The sequence below is a fragment of the Lathamus discolor genome, chromosome 9 (genome assembly GCF_037157495.1).
Source record: "Lathamus discolor isolate bLatDis1 chromosome 9, bLatDis1.hap1, whole genome shotgun sequence".
NCBI classification, from domain to species: domain Eukaryota; kingdom Metazoa; phylum Chordata; class Aves; order Psittaciformes; family Psittacidae; genus Lathamus; species Lathamus discolor.
The window spans coordinates 10,625,351-10,639,061 of NC_088892.1; positions in this window are offsets into that span (position 1 = coordinate 10,625,351).

Sequence of the window (13,711 nt, forward strand, 5' to 3'; positions counted from 1 at the left end):
TTAATAAACACAGATCAAATACCTCATAATAAGCAAAATATCTATTAAAATCTCCCAAGAGGACTTCTGGCCCTCTTTTGATACACATGTTCAGGTGTAAGCCACTGTATTGAGGCCTTTATGCTGGATGTTTCAGGAGAATATTTCTAGTCAAATGTGGCAAAGCTTGCCAAGATGCACTGGGTAGTTCTTTAACAGGTAGATAGCTACAGTTTAGGGGAAAATGTTCTTTTCTAAAGATGGATATTTCAAAGCAAGACTTTGAACTCTTTCCAAAATCTTTTCCTGAAGGTGTCAGTGCAGAGATATTTGCTAAAAGAAGCCAAATACATGATTAAGTAATAAAAAAACCCAAGCTTGACCAGAGAGTAATGCACTTTGATAACTTCACTGTGTGTGTCAGAAGTCACTGTCCATTATACTATGGCAGAACTGTGTTGGGTCTCACTAAGATCCTGTTCCTTTAAGAATTAGACCCTGTGTTATTTTGAAGGTTGTATCATTTAGCATCTCTTACACAGATAGCTACATGCTATAAATGCACCCTATGTTGGTACATTTATCTGTGTTCAAGAAAAAGAAAACAATTATGCTGGTATGAAATGTCCTTTCAGTGGTTTAATGACATTCAAGAATAATCATTGACCTAACATTGTTTTAAAAATAATATAAAAAAAAAAAATCATTGACCCAGTAAATATAATTTCACCAATAAACATTTCCACTCTAGACTAGACATCACTTAGTCATCCCCCTCTCCTTTTACCTCACCTATACACTTAAAAGTATCCAAAACTCTGTTTCCTGAAATTTTCCGATTAATTTCTTTACATTGTAGATGTGGAACAACATCTGATTCTTTTATTTCTTGTCCCATCTCAAGAAATTCATTTGGTTTGCAACCAGAAAGTTAAATATGCTTTTACCTTTGCAAGTATCACTCACAAGTTTTGATGTTAAACCAGTGGCATTAATACATGACTAACTGGAAAGCTAGAAAATGAGTTGAATTTTTAAATTTCTCTACAAATCCTATCTTTGTTTGTTTTTTCATTTTGTCAAATAATTATACATATCGGGTGTTCAACTGATATAAACTTGTAGCATTCCCTTCCATGTGTCTTCATTGTTTTATAGCTAATGAAGATTCAGCCCTGCTGTTCTGGAAGAACAAAAGCTAATCTGATTCTGTTTGTTAACCTGCTTAAGCATGCAGCAGCAGTACTGATGATATTAGCAGAAATGAGCACACCTTGGGAATAGCAGTTTTTACTTAATTACTGTTATACGACCATCTGGGGAAACTCAGTCTGTTTTTAATATACTTCTGAAAGTTCTGTGCATGCAAGGAATGCTTAGGTATTTGATAACATACATGGTGCAAATAGTAGGTTATATAATTTGGAGGAATAAATATACAAACACAAAAGCACACACACACAAAAAAGTGAAAACCAGTCTACCAGAATAAACATTATGATATTATGACACCAAAGCAATGGGGTACCTCATGCTTTGTACCAAACTAAGAACAGTTAGGTAAATAATTGACAACTTCACAGAAATGAGATAATCCTCTAATTATAATAATATTATAAGAATCATAATAATCCCACGTAACAGCCAGATACCAGTGTCTGGTAACTGTCTCTGTCTGAGAGCTGGTTTTTTTTTTTAGCATTTCTACAATTTTGTAGGCCCTCTTACAGAATATTCTTCCTTAGAGAACATTTTTTGGGAAGACCTGTATTTGCCTGAACCATGCTTACTTACTGTGTGTCCTGGGAAGATCAGTTCTCCACAGCGCTTGGTGTCATCCAGACATCTTGGGACTACTATATGCAGTGGTAATTTTTCAGGCCATCTAAACATCCAGAAGCTTACCAAATGTAGCCTCCTCATCTAGCCATAGGTCTTAAAAAGCTGGTGATGCAAATCTGGGTGCCTGTATGATCTGTAGGCCCCACAAAAATAGAAGTCACCTTTAAATTGATCCAGTCTTTTTCTTGTTACTGTAGTCTACTCACATGATCTTTAATGTGCTATTCAGACAAGGGAGTTCTACTTGAGTAACACAGAAAAGCTTCTGTTTCAGAGTAATATGAGCTGAATTGCAGTGTCTTTGATGTGCAGTGTTTACTATGTAATGCTTCAGAAGTCAAAAATGAAGTATATGGTTACAAAGAAAAAGTACGTATTTGCAGGTATCTACATTGATTCCTAAAGCTTCCCAGTATGTACATTTTTATATAAATATCTATTACTACCATCATTATTACCTTTATCTTTTTATTGGTTTTCTGAAACTTAAGAGGGAATAAATTTCTCAGATTGAAGCACAGTCAGTAGGAGCTCAATTTTTAAAACTCTATTGTCTTTCTCCTACCATCTTCATCAAAGCGTTTATTTTTATTTTATTTTCATTTAACTTCCAGTCTTCGAAAAGCTGAATCGGCAGCTTCTTACAACTGCATTAAGAAAAATGAAGCTATTATTCCCTTTCCTACATTCTCTACAAAATTTCTGAGAAATATTTTCATGATAGGGATTGATGAAATTCAAAAGCAATCTTGCTTGTGGTCTTTCATGTGGAGAACCATTATCTGTCTCTGCCAATATGGAAGTTAAATTAATTGAATGCAAAGCAGGCTCATCTCAGGCCATGACTTACGGTAACTGTTTTCAAACATCCTGATTTAAGATTACTTGACTGAGAGCAGTGCAATATAAATGATAACACTTAACTTTTGCATCTTAAGTTCACTTTTTGCATCCTAAGTTCACTTTATCTTATAACTATTACAATGAGCTAGATATGGTTTTATATGATCAGATGAAATGTAAGTGCTTAAGTGAAAGACCATAAACATGAGGAAACATCTAGTGTTAAGAGAAGAGCTATAATGAGGTCAGGGAGTTTCTGTTACCCTGCCAGAGGTCTCATGCTGGATGGCTTTTGCTGTGTGTAAAAAGATTGTAATATTGTTTGTTTCTTCATTTTGCATAATGTAGCCAGGATTTTTAAAAGATTTCAAAAAACAAGACTTAAATTGATTGGATTCTTTTTGAGGGGGAGAGAAGGTGAATAAGTAACTTTTAACATGACCTTTAAAAAAGTTTCTAGTAGAGATAGCTAGATTCTCTCTAGTTTGTTACCTGAGATTTTAATGAGAAAACAGACTTGGATTTTGTGTATCCTGAAAAGCTGTAAATTCATGAGTTATATTTACTGTATCAGACTTATTTGGAATGCATTTGTCACTTCTCAGTAGTGTCAGCTTCTCCAAAATGCCAGCTGCACTGAGGGGAAGAAAACTTGTCTCATTGTCCACTGTTCCTTCAAAGTAGTTGAGGTATCCTGAGACATGCTGCAGCTCCCACAAATAGTCCTTCCTTAACTCAAATGTTGTGCTATATTTTTAGCTGAATTGGACTGAATAGATCCAATGGTTCAATGCAATAAGTCCATTGGAATACAGATCTAAATGCATCACTTTCTATTCTTCTTGAACAATCTAAGGTAAATCACAGGATTTATTTCATGGACAGTTCTTGTTAGACTCCAGCTCATACAAAAGAGAATACAAACATTGAGAAAACTTGGGACCTTTGAATTACAATTCTGTCAGTTTTGCCTGTGAAATAAGTGAACAAATTAATCTGAAATTTGTTAAGATGAAACAGTATGTAGAACAGTAAAATTAGTATCTTTTAAAAGAACCGTGCTCCACCTTGTAGAAAGGTGGTGCTTTATTGTGTCAGTGAATAACTGACATATTGTTTCCTCATTAATCAGTAAAATTATTTTTGGTACAGAAATGTATTGAACCCACTGGGAAAAACTATATCTCATTCCCATAAAACTTTTTTGCTGGATTCTCTTATCTTTTCAATATTTCAATATGCACAAACAACATTCACAATGTGAAATTAGTAATGTTCCTTCAACAGCCCACTTGAATGAGTAAACAGAACTGATCAATTAATGAGCTAAGAAGGAAAATTGTATTTTGTAGTGATGACAGTTACCAAGTTTTGCTATAACCTGGTAATAGTTATTTGTTAGATATGAAAGTTTCTTTCATGATATTGGAAAACTACAGAATTCTTCAGTGCCACTTCTTCATTCTCTATTTTGGTAAGTGCAAGTGCAGAATCTCTTTAATTTGAAGCATTTTGAAAGAAGAAAATTAAGGATTGGCACTAATGTTGTATGCAGACTTTGTGTTCTTATAGCATAAGCCCTATGGTACTTTCAGATATAAATGTTCAGAGGTATTCAGAGCTCTCTATATCTTGTTGGCAGTTTCACTGTTGGCATTTTGAAACACCTTTGAAGAATGTTACTACTTTGACAAATCAGGTTTTTCAAATAGTGTTTTAAAGCAGCATTAGAAGGATTCTTCATTGAAAAAGCTAGCAAGAGAGTTTCTTGCTTACTTTTACACTCTGATGTTTGTGATAAATTATGGTATTGAAAAGTTACGTTTGTCTTCAAACTAGGACTGGCCTGGGGGTTCACTGATCTCAGTGGCAAGTAATTCCACATTCATTATTGCCCTGAAGAAATTCTCTTGCAATATTTAACCACACAAGATAAAGTGAGGGACAGTTAACAGTGCCAAGTTTGTTATCTGACCATATGGAAAAAATAAAGTTACAGCTATGTCAAAATTATTAATAGAAATACACCCACCTTCATGCAGCTGGTTCAGGTAAAACAGTGGAAGAATGAATGATGGAGGTTTTGTCTGCCATAAAAGTTCAATATATTTGTTTCAAATTGCTGACTCTTCACTTTCCTGCACACATCACATTCCATCTTAGGTGATGTAATTTGTTATTAAAGAAAAAAAAACAAACAAAAACTGAACATGAAGAACAGAAAAGACACAATATATTTTGGCTATTTTAGGTCTGGATCATTCCCAGCATTGAAAAAATTAGTATTGTTTTGAGTGGAATGCCATCCTTAACTTTTTAAGGCCAGGTTGGACAGGGCTTTGGGCAACCTAGTCTAGTGAAAGGTGTCCCTGCCCATGGCATAAGGGCTGGAACTAGATGTTCTTTAAGGTCCCCTGTAACGCTAACCATTCTATGACTTCTCTGTATTCCTCCCAGGCTACTTGTCCTTGCTTCCACCCTCTGCAGGCTTTGTTTTTGTGGAGTTTGTTCAGGAGCTGCTTGTTCATCCATGCAGGTCTCCTGGTGTTCTTGCCTGACTTTGTTGGAATGCATTGCTCCTGAGCTTGGAAGAAGTGATGCTTGAATACTAATGTGAGAGTGTTCCTATCTGTCTAGACCCCCACTATAATGTCTTCTGTCCCTGCCCTCCCCTTAGTCCTGAGTATAAGTTTCAGTTCACTGCTCATCCATCCCCAAGTGGAGCTCCATACACTTTTGGCTTATCACTGACCTTGAGAGTGATACCCTGTCCTCATCCCCCTTGCCTAACCTTTGTGAATAGCCTGTATCCTTCCATTCCAACACTCCAGTTACAGGAGCCATTCCACCATGTCTCCATGATGCCAATAAGTTCATAGCCCCACAGTGGTGTGCATGTCTCTAACTGCTCTTGTTTATTCGCCATGCTACGTGCTTTTGCATAGAGGCATTCAAGTTGGGCCCCCAAAGGTAGCTTAATGGTTGGAGAGGCTGGAATTCCTTTGTGGTTCTCTTCAGGTGGTCTTCTGTGGACCTGCAACCCCTTTCCATGCTCTGGGCATCTCTTGCTGGTATGCTGGCACTGGAATCAAACTGGTAGGGGTAGGATAGATTGAACAGTTTATATGCTTGGGTGCTGTTTATTTCCCTTTGTCTGTAAGCACTTTGTGCATCTTAAGCATTTTATATGTCTTAATTTGCATCCCTGCCTCCTCGAAGTACAAATCAGAAGAGGAGACTGTACTTTGTGAATTTAACTAAGCTGCTAGGTCACACTGAATTACTTCTTGAGCTGACATTCATGTTTTTTTACATATATTCAACAGAATTTTCTGAGGATGTTTTTTTGGAGAGTAATAAATGTGTTTACTAATTGCAATATGCCCTATTGATCCTGGAAGTCTTCTAAAAATTCACTTATCTTTATTTTTCTTATTACTGAAATCCTAAAAATTACTTTATAGATTCTTAGAAGTTACAAGAACAGGATCTGTTTGAGGCTCTCAATCCCTGTGTTTTTTTAAACTAAGCACATCAAAACTGTTACTTGCCTTTGTTAAGCTTGGGACTAGTTATCTTTTTTATTATTATTTCCATTCATTAACCTCCTTTTTTTAAATAACCATTTCTACTCCTTTCTAGCATTACTGTCATAAGTGGTTAAGTCATCAAAGTATGTTTTAGCTCCTGGAAGAGCTTTCTGACATGTGCAGGTTAGAATGTTGAATTCTTTTTGATGCTGAGCATGTTCCAGAAAGCAATCACAAGAAGAGTATCTGCCAATAGTGTGTTGGAACTACAAATCTTAAAGCACCTTGTGTCCATGAGAACTTGCCAAAACCTTTCTGATTAATCATAGAATCATAGAATAGTTAGGGTTGGAAAGGACCTTAAGATCATCTAGTTCCAACCCCCCTGCCATGCGAAGGGACACCTCACACTAAACCATCCCACACAAGGCTTCATCCAACCTGGCCTTGAACACTGCCAGTGATGGAGCACTCACAACCTCCCTGGGCAACCGATTCCAGTGTCTCACCACCCGAACAGGAAAGAATTTCCTCCTTATATCCAATCTAACTTCCCCTGTTTAAGTTTTAACCCGTTACCCCTTGTCCTGTCACTACAGTCCCTGATGAAGAGTCCCTCCCCAGCATCCCTATAGGCCCCCTTCAGATACTGGAAGGATGCTATTAGGTCCCCACACAGCCTTCTCTGCTCCAGGCTGAACAGCCCCAACTTCCTCAGCCTATCTTCATATGGGAGGTGCCCCGATCATCCTTGTGGCCCTCCTCTGCACTTGTTCCAGCAGTTCCATGTCCTTTTTATGTTGAGGACACCAGAACTGCGCACAATACTCCAGGTGAGGTCTCACAAGAGCAGAGTATAGGGGCAGGATCACCTCCTTCGACCTGCTGGTCACACTCCTTTTGATGCAGCCCAGGATACGGTTGGCTTTCTGGGCTGCAAGCGCACACTGCCGGCTCATGTTCATTTTCTCATCGACCAGCACCCCCAAGTACTTCTCTGCAGGGCCGCTCTGAATCTCTTCTTTGCCCAATCTGTAGCTGTGCCTGGGATTGCTCCGACCCAGGTGTAGGACCTTGCACTTGTCGTGGTTGAACTTCATAAGGTTGGCATCAGCCCACCTCACAAGTGTGTCAAGGTCCCTCTGGATGGCATCCCTTCCCTCCAGCATATCAACCGGACCACACAGCTTGGTGTCATCGGCAGACTTGCTGAGGGCGCACTCAATCCCACTGTCCATGTCAGCAATGAAGATGTTAAACAAGACCGGTCCCAACACCAATCCCTGAGGGACACCACTTGTTACTGGTCTCCAGCCTGACATTGAGCTGTTGACCACAACTTTTTGTGTGCTGCCATCCAGCCAGTTCTTTATCCACCGAATGGTCCATCCATCAAACTGATATCTCTCCAATATAGAGACAAGGATGTCGTGTAGGACAGTGTCAAACACTTTGCACAAGTCCAGGTAGATGACATCAACTGCTTTACCCTTGTACATCAATTCTGTAGCCCCATCATAGAAGGCCACCAGATTGGTCAGGCAGGTTTTCCCCTTAGTGAATCTGCTGAAACATTTTGTTTCTGCTATCTCAGTAAATATTTATCTTCTTGCAGAATTTTCCTGGTATTCTTGCATTCTTGGTGGTATCCCTATTAAGTTTGAATCCATTTCTCTTTTTTCTCTTTGCAAATGATGCTGCGTAAGCAGGCACTTAAGTATTTTTTTAAGGCTATGTGTTCTGAAATGTTTTCTCTGTTTCTGCAAGTTTTGTAAGGCTTGTTACTTGGGTTGTGCATAAACTAGTTACAGGTTCAATTTTGCATTAGCTGATGAGCTGAATTCCTGATTCAGCATGGTTCCATGCTCTCTGAGTGGTGATGTCCTGAAAATTAATGATAAAAAATAGCCACTTACAATAGTGGTACCTAGTAGCATGTTATAAATCATTGGTTTACCTTTACTTCTGAGAAAGAGTGCTTATCTCTTGTTCTCACCTTAAAAATAATAGCCTGGGTGGTGAAATTAAATTGCTTAACAACATGTAGCTCTTCTGTGGAATAAACTGATTAGCATTGTAATTAATTGATTGAATTATCTTAAATGGTTTAGTATACCAAGGTACACATTCTGTGCACAGTTTGGCACAGGTATGTGGTTAGAATTCTTACTAGTGTGTGAACTGTGTCCAGTTCCCTGGACATTGTATTTCCATTGTATAGTGTCCCCCCACTGCTGTGAGGGCTTAATTTCACAGTGGTACTCCTCTGAAATACTTGTAATACTTGTACAAGCCATTGTTTATTAATATCATAGTATCATGATTCGATGAGTAGCATCTCATCGAAGATGAGTAGTGTCATCAGAAGTAGTGTCTTTCTTGCTCTCCTTTGCCACTGCACATTCAGAAGAAACATTGCAAGTTGACTGTTATGAGCCAGGAATGACAGAACAGTTGGCCAAATTACTTTTAAGATTTAACTTTAGATTTCAGAAAACAAATAAAAACTCCAGGTTACAATATAACATAAAGGAAGCATCACCAGTTGCCCTTGAAAAAAAAAACAACCAACCAAGGAGCAACAATTAAAAAACCCAAATGAAACAAAAAATAACCCCTCACCAAAAAAAAAAAAAAAGAGATAAAAAAAGAAAAAAAAAAAAAAGAAAATCCCAAACAAAACACAACTGTGTATTCTTGCACACCTTCAAAAATATTTTTAAGGAGGGAATAAAATCAGGACTTGCTACGTTGTCCAGAATATCTCAGAAGACCTTGCAGTGCTCTTCTTTTATTAATAATATCTGAACACTCATGAAGATCATACTCTGAAAGGGGCAAAGAACTAGTTCAGAATGTGACTCCACATGCACTTCTGGCATAAGAATCTACAGATTTGGAACTTTTAGTTCCACAGAGCCATGTTATCTTTACAGGTGTCTGAAGCATACATGTAAGTATTTCTGCAACTGCAAAAATCTTCAATTAGCATTCAATTATTGCTTAATTTTGTATTGTCTTTCATTGATAGCAAAAGAGGTTTTTATGTTGTTTTTATCATTTTTGTTTTGTAGCCTCTTTGCTGAGTTACAGGGTGGCATTGTGTTTGATCCGTGTGGCGTAGCTTCAGGATACATAAAATCATGGGTATGTGTAGTAATGAAGCTGGAGTTAAAGTTCTGTGGATGTTGTTCACCTACTCATTGGAAAAAAAAAAAAAGATAATTATTAGAAATAACTTTTTGCCTGTGTCTGTCTGTGCATACATGCAAATTCATACGGCCTAATTACAATCTAGTCACAAATAATGGATTTTTGAGGGATTAAGCTCCTCGGGACAGTAGCCAGCATGTGAGATGTTGAGCATTGACTACATTAATGATAAGACCAAGCTCTGAAATGAGATCACCATCAAAAACATTTTAGAGCTTTGATACTTAGTTACTAGGTTTTTCAGTAGCTTGCAAGTTTCATCCCTGAAGTCATAATAGTATTTTCTGAGTCTCTTCTTGCCGAGACATATTTTATCCTAATTACAGGATGGGATCTCTATCTTCTGTCTTTAGCAGCTGCTATTGGGCCATAAATGTGAGATTAGTTTTATGTCAAGACTTAATGTTTTTCAATGTGATCAACCTCTAAGTAAAATTTCCCATTGTTGTTAACTAGCAAAAGAACAGTTTCAGTATTTTGGGGTCTTTCAACCTGTTTAAAAAATAGTGGAGAGACACTTTGCAGCACCTTCTCTGACTTCAGCAAATTATTCCTATTCCATTTTTGAAAGTATTGGGAGAGTTATGGTACTGTATTCTTACATGATTTCTCAAGGTCAGACAAAATGACAGAACTCGGTTTCTGTATTCCTACAGTTTTGCAAGGCTAACACTTTTCTTGTCTGTCTGCTGGATGCATAAGTGGTCCGCAATATAGACTCATGCTTTTTCTTAATCCATACAAAAATGAAACACCAAAGTTATGTAGTTCTGTATGCCAATCACAAGAGAGGAAAGCCTTCCTGGGTATTTCCCCCCAGGAAAATGATAATTGCTCCAAACTGTAACAGCTCAGACAGGGTGTCCGTTAGGTCTGAAATGGCTCATTTGGTAGATTTTTCGAAGTCTTTATGCCCTAAGGAAATTGAAGGGTTGACAAATTTACAAACTGCTGGGATGCAACTGATGCTACAATTTTGTTCAGTTCATAGCAAGCCTGTGCTATGATACGGCAGCAAGTCAAAGGAATAGAAGAACCTGGTAATGTTTATTATTTGTATTACTAGAGTGCCTAGAGGCTCTGATTGGGAATGGCATCCTTTATGCTAGCAGCTGTACATATCTATGTGAAGATAACCTCTGTTCAAACAAGCATACAGTACGAGATGATAAAATAAATAGAAAGAAGGATAAATAGAGATTTAAAGGGTTAGGAACTGGGAAACAATAAGTACATGTGCCTGTATAGGACCACTATACAGTTACTGATTTGTGTCATAGAATCATTTAGACTGGAAAAAGCCTTCAAGATTATCGAGTCCAACTGTTAACCTACCTCTGCCAAATCCACCACTATCTATCATCTATCTATGTATCTAGTACAGATAAAATTCAAAAAAATTAAAAAAAAAATTAAAAGAAATAAAAAAATCTCCCAAATTGATAAAAGTAACTTTTGGGAATACCTGCCAAGAAAAAAAAAAATGCTTCTGCTGAAGAGGCCAAAAATATTTTCCCACAACAGTCTCTACAGGAAAGAATAAGAAGTTAGTAAAGCATGGTAAAAAGTAAAAAATCAGGGCACTTTCTTTGTAGAAACTTTATATTCATTTCACAAATGCCCAAGGTGTTCCAAAGAAACATATAACTTTGGAAATCCATAAAGAATGTGAGAAAAAAACAAACAAAACAAAACAACATTTTTGCATTCTGTAGCACAGCATTAAACACATGATTCTTGACACAGTTATACCAGTAGATGTGGGAAGCTGCAATTTCTACCATTGACTTTATACTGTAGACCTTTGTGAAATAACGTAAGTGGTTTGTCCTGTACCTGAGAGAGAGAGACTGAGACTCTAGATGCCTAAAGTTTACACTTCCTTAATGGTGAGATGTTGAGTGAGTGAGTGTATGTAGTTGCATTTATGGGCAAGTGCCTGTTTTTGAAAAATCAGACCTCTTTAAAAGGCAAGTTACACTCATAAACTACCTATCTGGTATTACTGGAATGAAAGTAGAAATGTGTGATTTTTAAGTCAAGTATGATGATTTGCAGTTCACATTTCATATCAGACCGGCACAAGGATTTTATCTGTTACCCCAAGTCAGAATTTAAGTTATCATTTATTTACTACTTAGTTTAGGTAATGTGAAGTAAGAACCATGGTGAAATAATAATCACGCCTTGAATGTGTTTGAGTTTTTCCTTCTTTTAACAGTGAAGCAATACTCACTTATTTATAAGTCTTTTCCAATATCTTTAATCAAGGGATGCTACAGATATTTTACAAAGCAAATAGCAATACTAAGAGGTTATCTCATAGAGACTCCCTTTTCTCTTCTTTCCTCCCTAAGAGCAGACAACCAGTTGTGAGATAGTACTGAATATCACTGGGAGTTTGTTACATATACCCTCTCAGCGTCCTTCAGAGAGTCTCATCAGCTCCCAAGCTACTCCAGGATGAGTGCAATTTATAACTTATTGCTGCAATCTTAGGCATTTGGTGTAGTTTTGAGTAGTAAGAATTCACCTAAAATCTTCTCTTGTCACAGTAATGCATTGGAAATGTGCCTTCCTGTGAAGAATTACCCACCTGAACTTGGATTATGTTGTGGAGATATATCATTGTTAAAGCACTTGTTTACCTGTGCCATCACAAAAAAAATGTTTAAATTCTGCTGGATGAAGTTTGGGGCTTTGTATATTGATGGAAGTTAATGCACAGCAAGACAAAACACTCAAATTCATACAATGCTTCACTGTGTAGTACCTTGCAAAACTGCAAAAAGTCTTTGGATGCTGTCTTGGTCCTAACTCATGAGGTTCAGAAATTAATTTCTCCCACCAATGCTGCACATGACCAGTTAGATCTCTGTTTACTGGGAACAGCAATTATACTTCTGTGATTTTTTTGGCATGCAAATGTTACAGATGATGGTATAGATGAATTAACATCTTCATTGAGGTGCTTGGACTTCAGAACAATTTAATGCTTAATCTGACTTAAGAGTAAGTTTATACCTGTGTGAGCTGCTCATTTCCCTGAATTTCTCTGTTACTGTGTCAGTGACATTCTCATCTTACCATGACTTGGCTCTTCACTGTGGAAATAGGTCATTTTTCCTTCTCTGGCTTCATTATTTTAACAAAATTTCTAAGCATGTCCCTCACTGTGACCATCTGCACCCTAGAGTCATTTCAAGCTGTTGCAGTGGCCTATTATGAAGAGGCTGCACCTCAAAATCACATTGAAGTGTTTTGGCTGAAGATGAAAACTTGTGCTGATTTCCTGATTTATTTATCCTCTTTCATTTCAGGGTGAGGATTAGTTTGCATTTGCTACTTACTTGAGCTGTACTTGCAGATAGTTTTCATCACACATCCACATAGGTCACAGTGCAACAATTTGGTCTATGTTTTACCACAGCTCCACAGCAATAGTAGCTCTTTTTATGGGACCCCATCATTATTCTTCTTCCATAATATATGTCAGCTACTGTCATGGTTTAAACCCAGCCAGTAGCTCAGAACTACGCAGCCGTTTGCTTGCCCTTCCTGTCTTTCTACCCTCCCTTTCACCAGGAGGCATGGGGAAGAGAATCAAAGGAATGTAAAACCCGCAGGTTGAGATAAGAACGGTTTAATACCTGAAGTACGGCATACTACTGCTACTACTAATAATAATAATACTAATGATAAGGGAAATAAGAAGACTATAGACTATAAAACTAAAAGGGTAAAAGGAAAAGAAAAAGACCCAATAAACTCAAGTGATTGCTCACCACCAGCTGACTGATACCCAGCCCAACCTAAGCAGCAATTGGTCCCTTTTGGGTAACACTGCCCTGGTTTATACACTGAGCACAATGTTCTATGATATGGCTTACCTTTGGCTAGTTTGGGTTAGCTGTCTTGTTTCTGCTTCTTCCTGACTTCTTGTGCACTTCCTCACTGGCCTGAAAGACTGAAATGTCCTTCATCAGGGTAAATGCTACTTGGCAACAACTAAGACATAGGGTGTTATTAGCATTGTTCTCAGGCTAAAGCCAGAACACAGCACTGCACCAGCTACTAGAAGAAAATTAACTCTATCCCAGCCAAAACCAGGACAACCACAAGTATCATGGTCTGATCTGTATTCCCTAAATTTCAAAGCAGAAAACAGTGAGGTTTGTGTAGTGCTTCTTTACTTATGGGGGTGTTGAAAACTGAAGGGAGGAGATGTCTGTCAATGTCTCTTGTACTAGCAGCTAGCACCCTGTTATACACAGAACAGAGTGGAAATGTTTTAAATTTCCTTT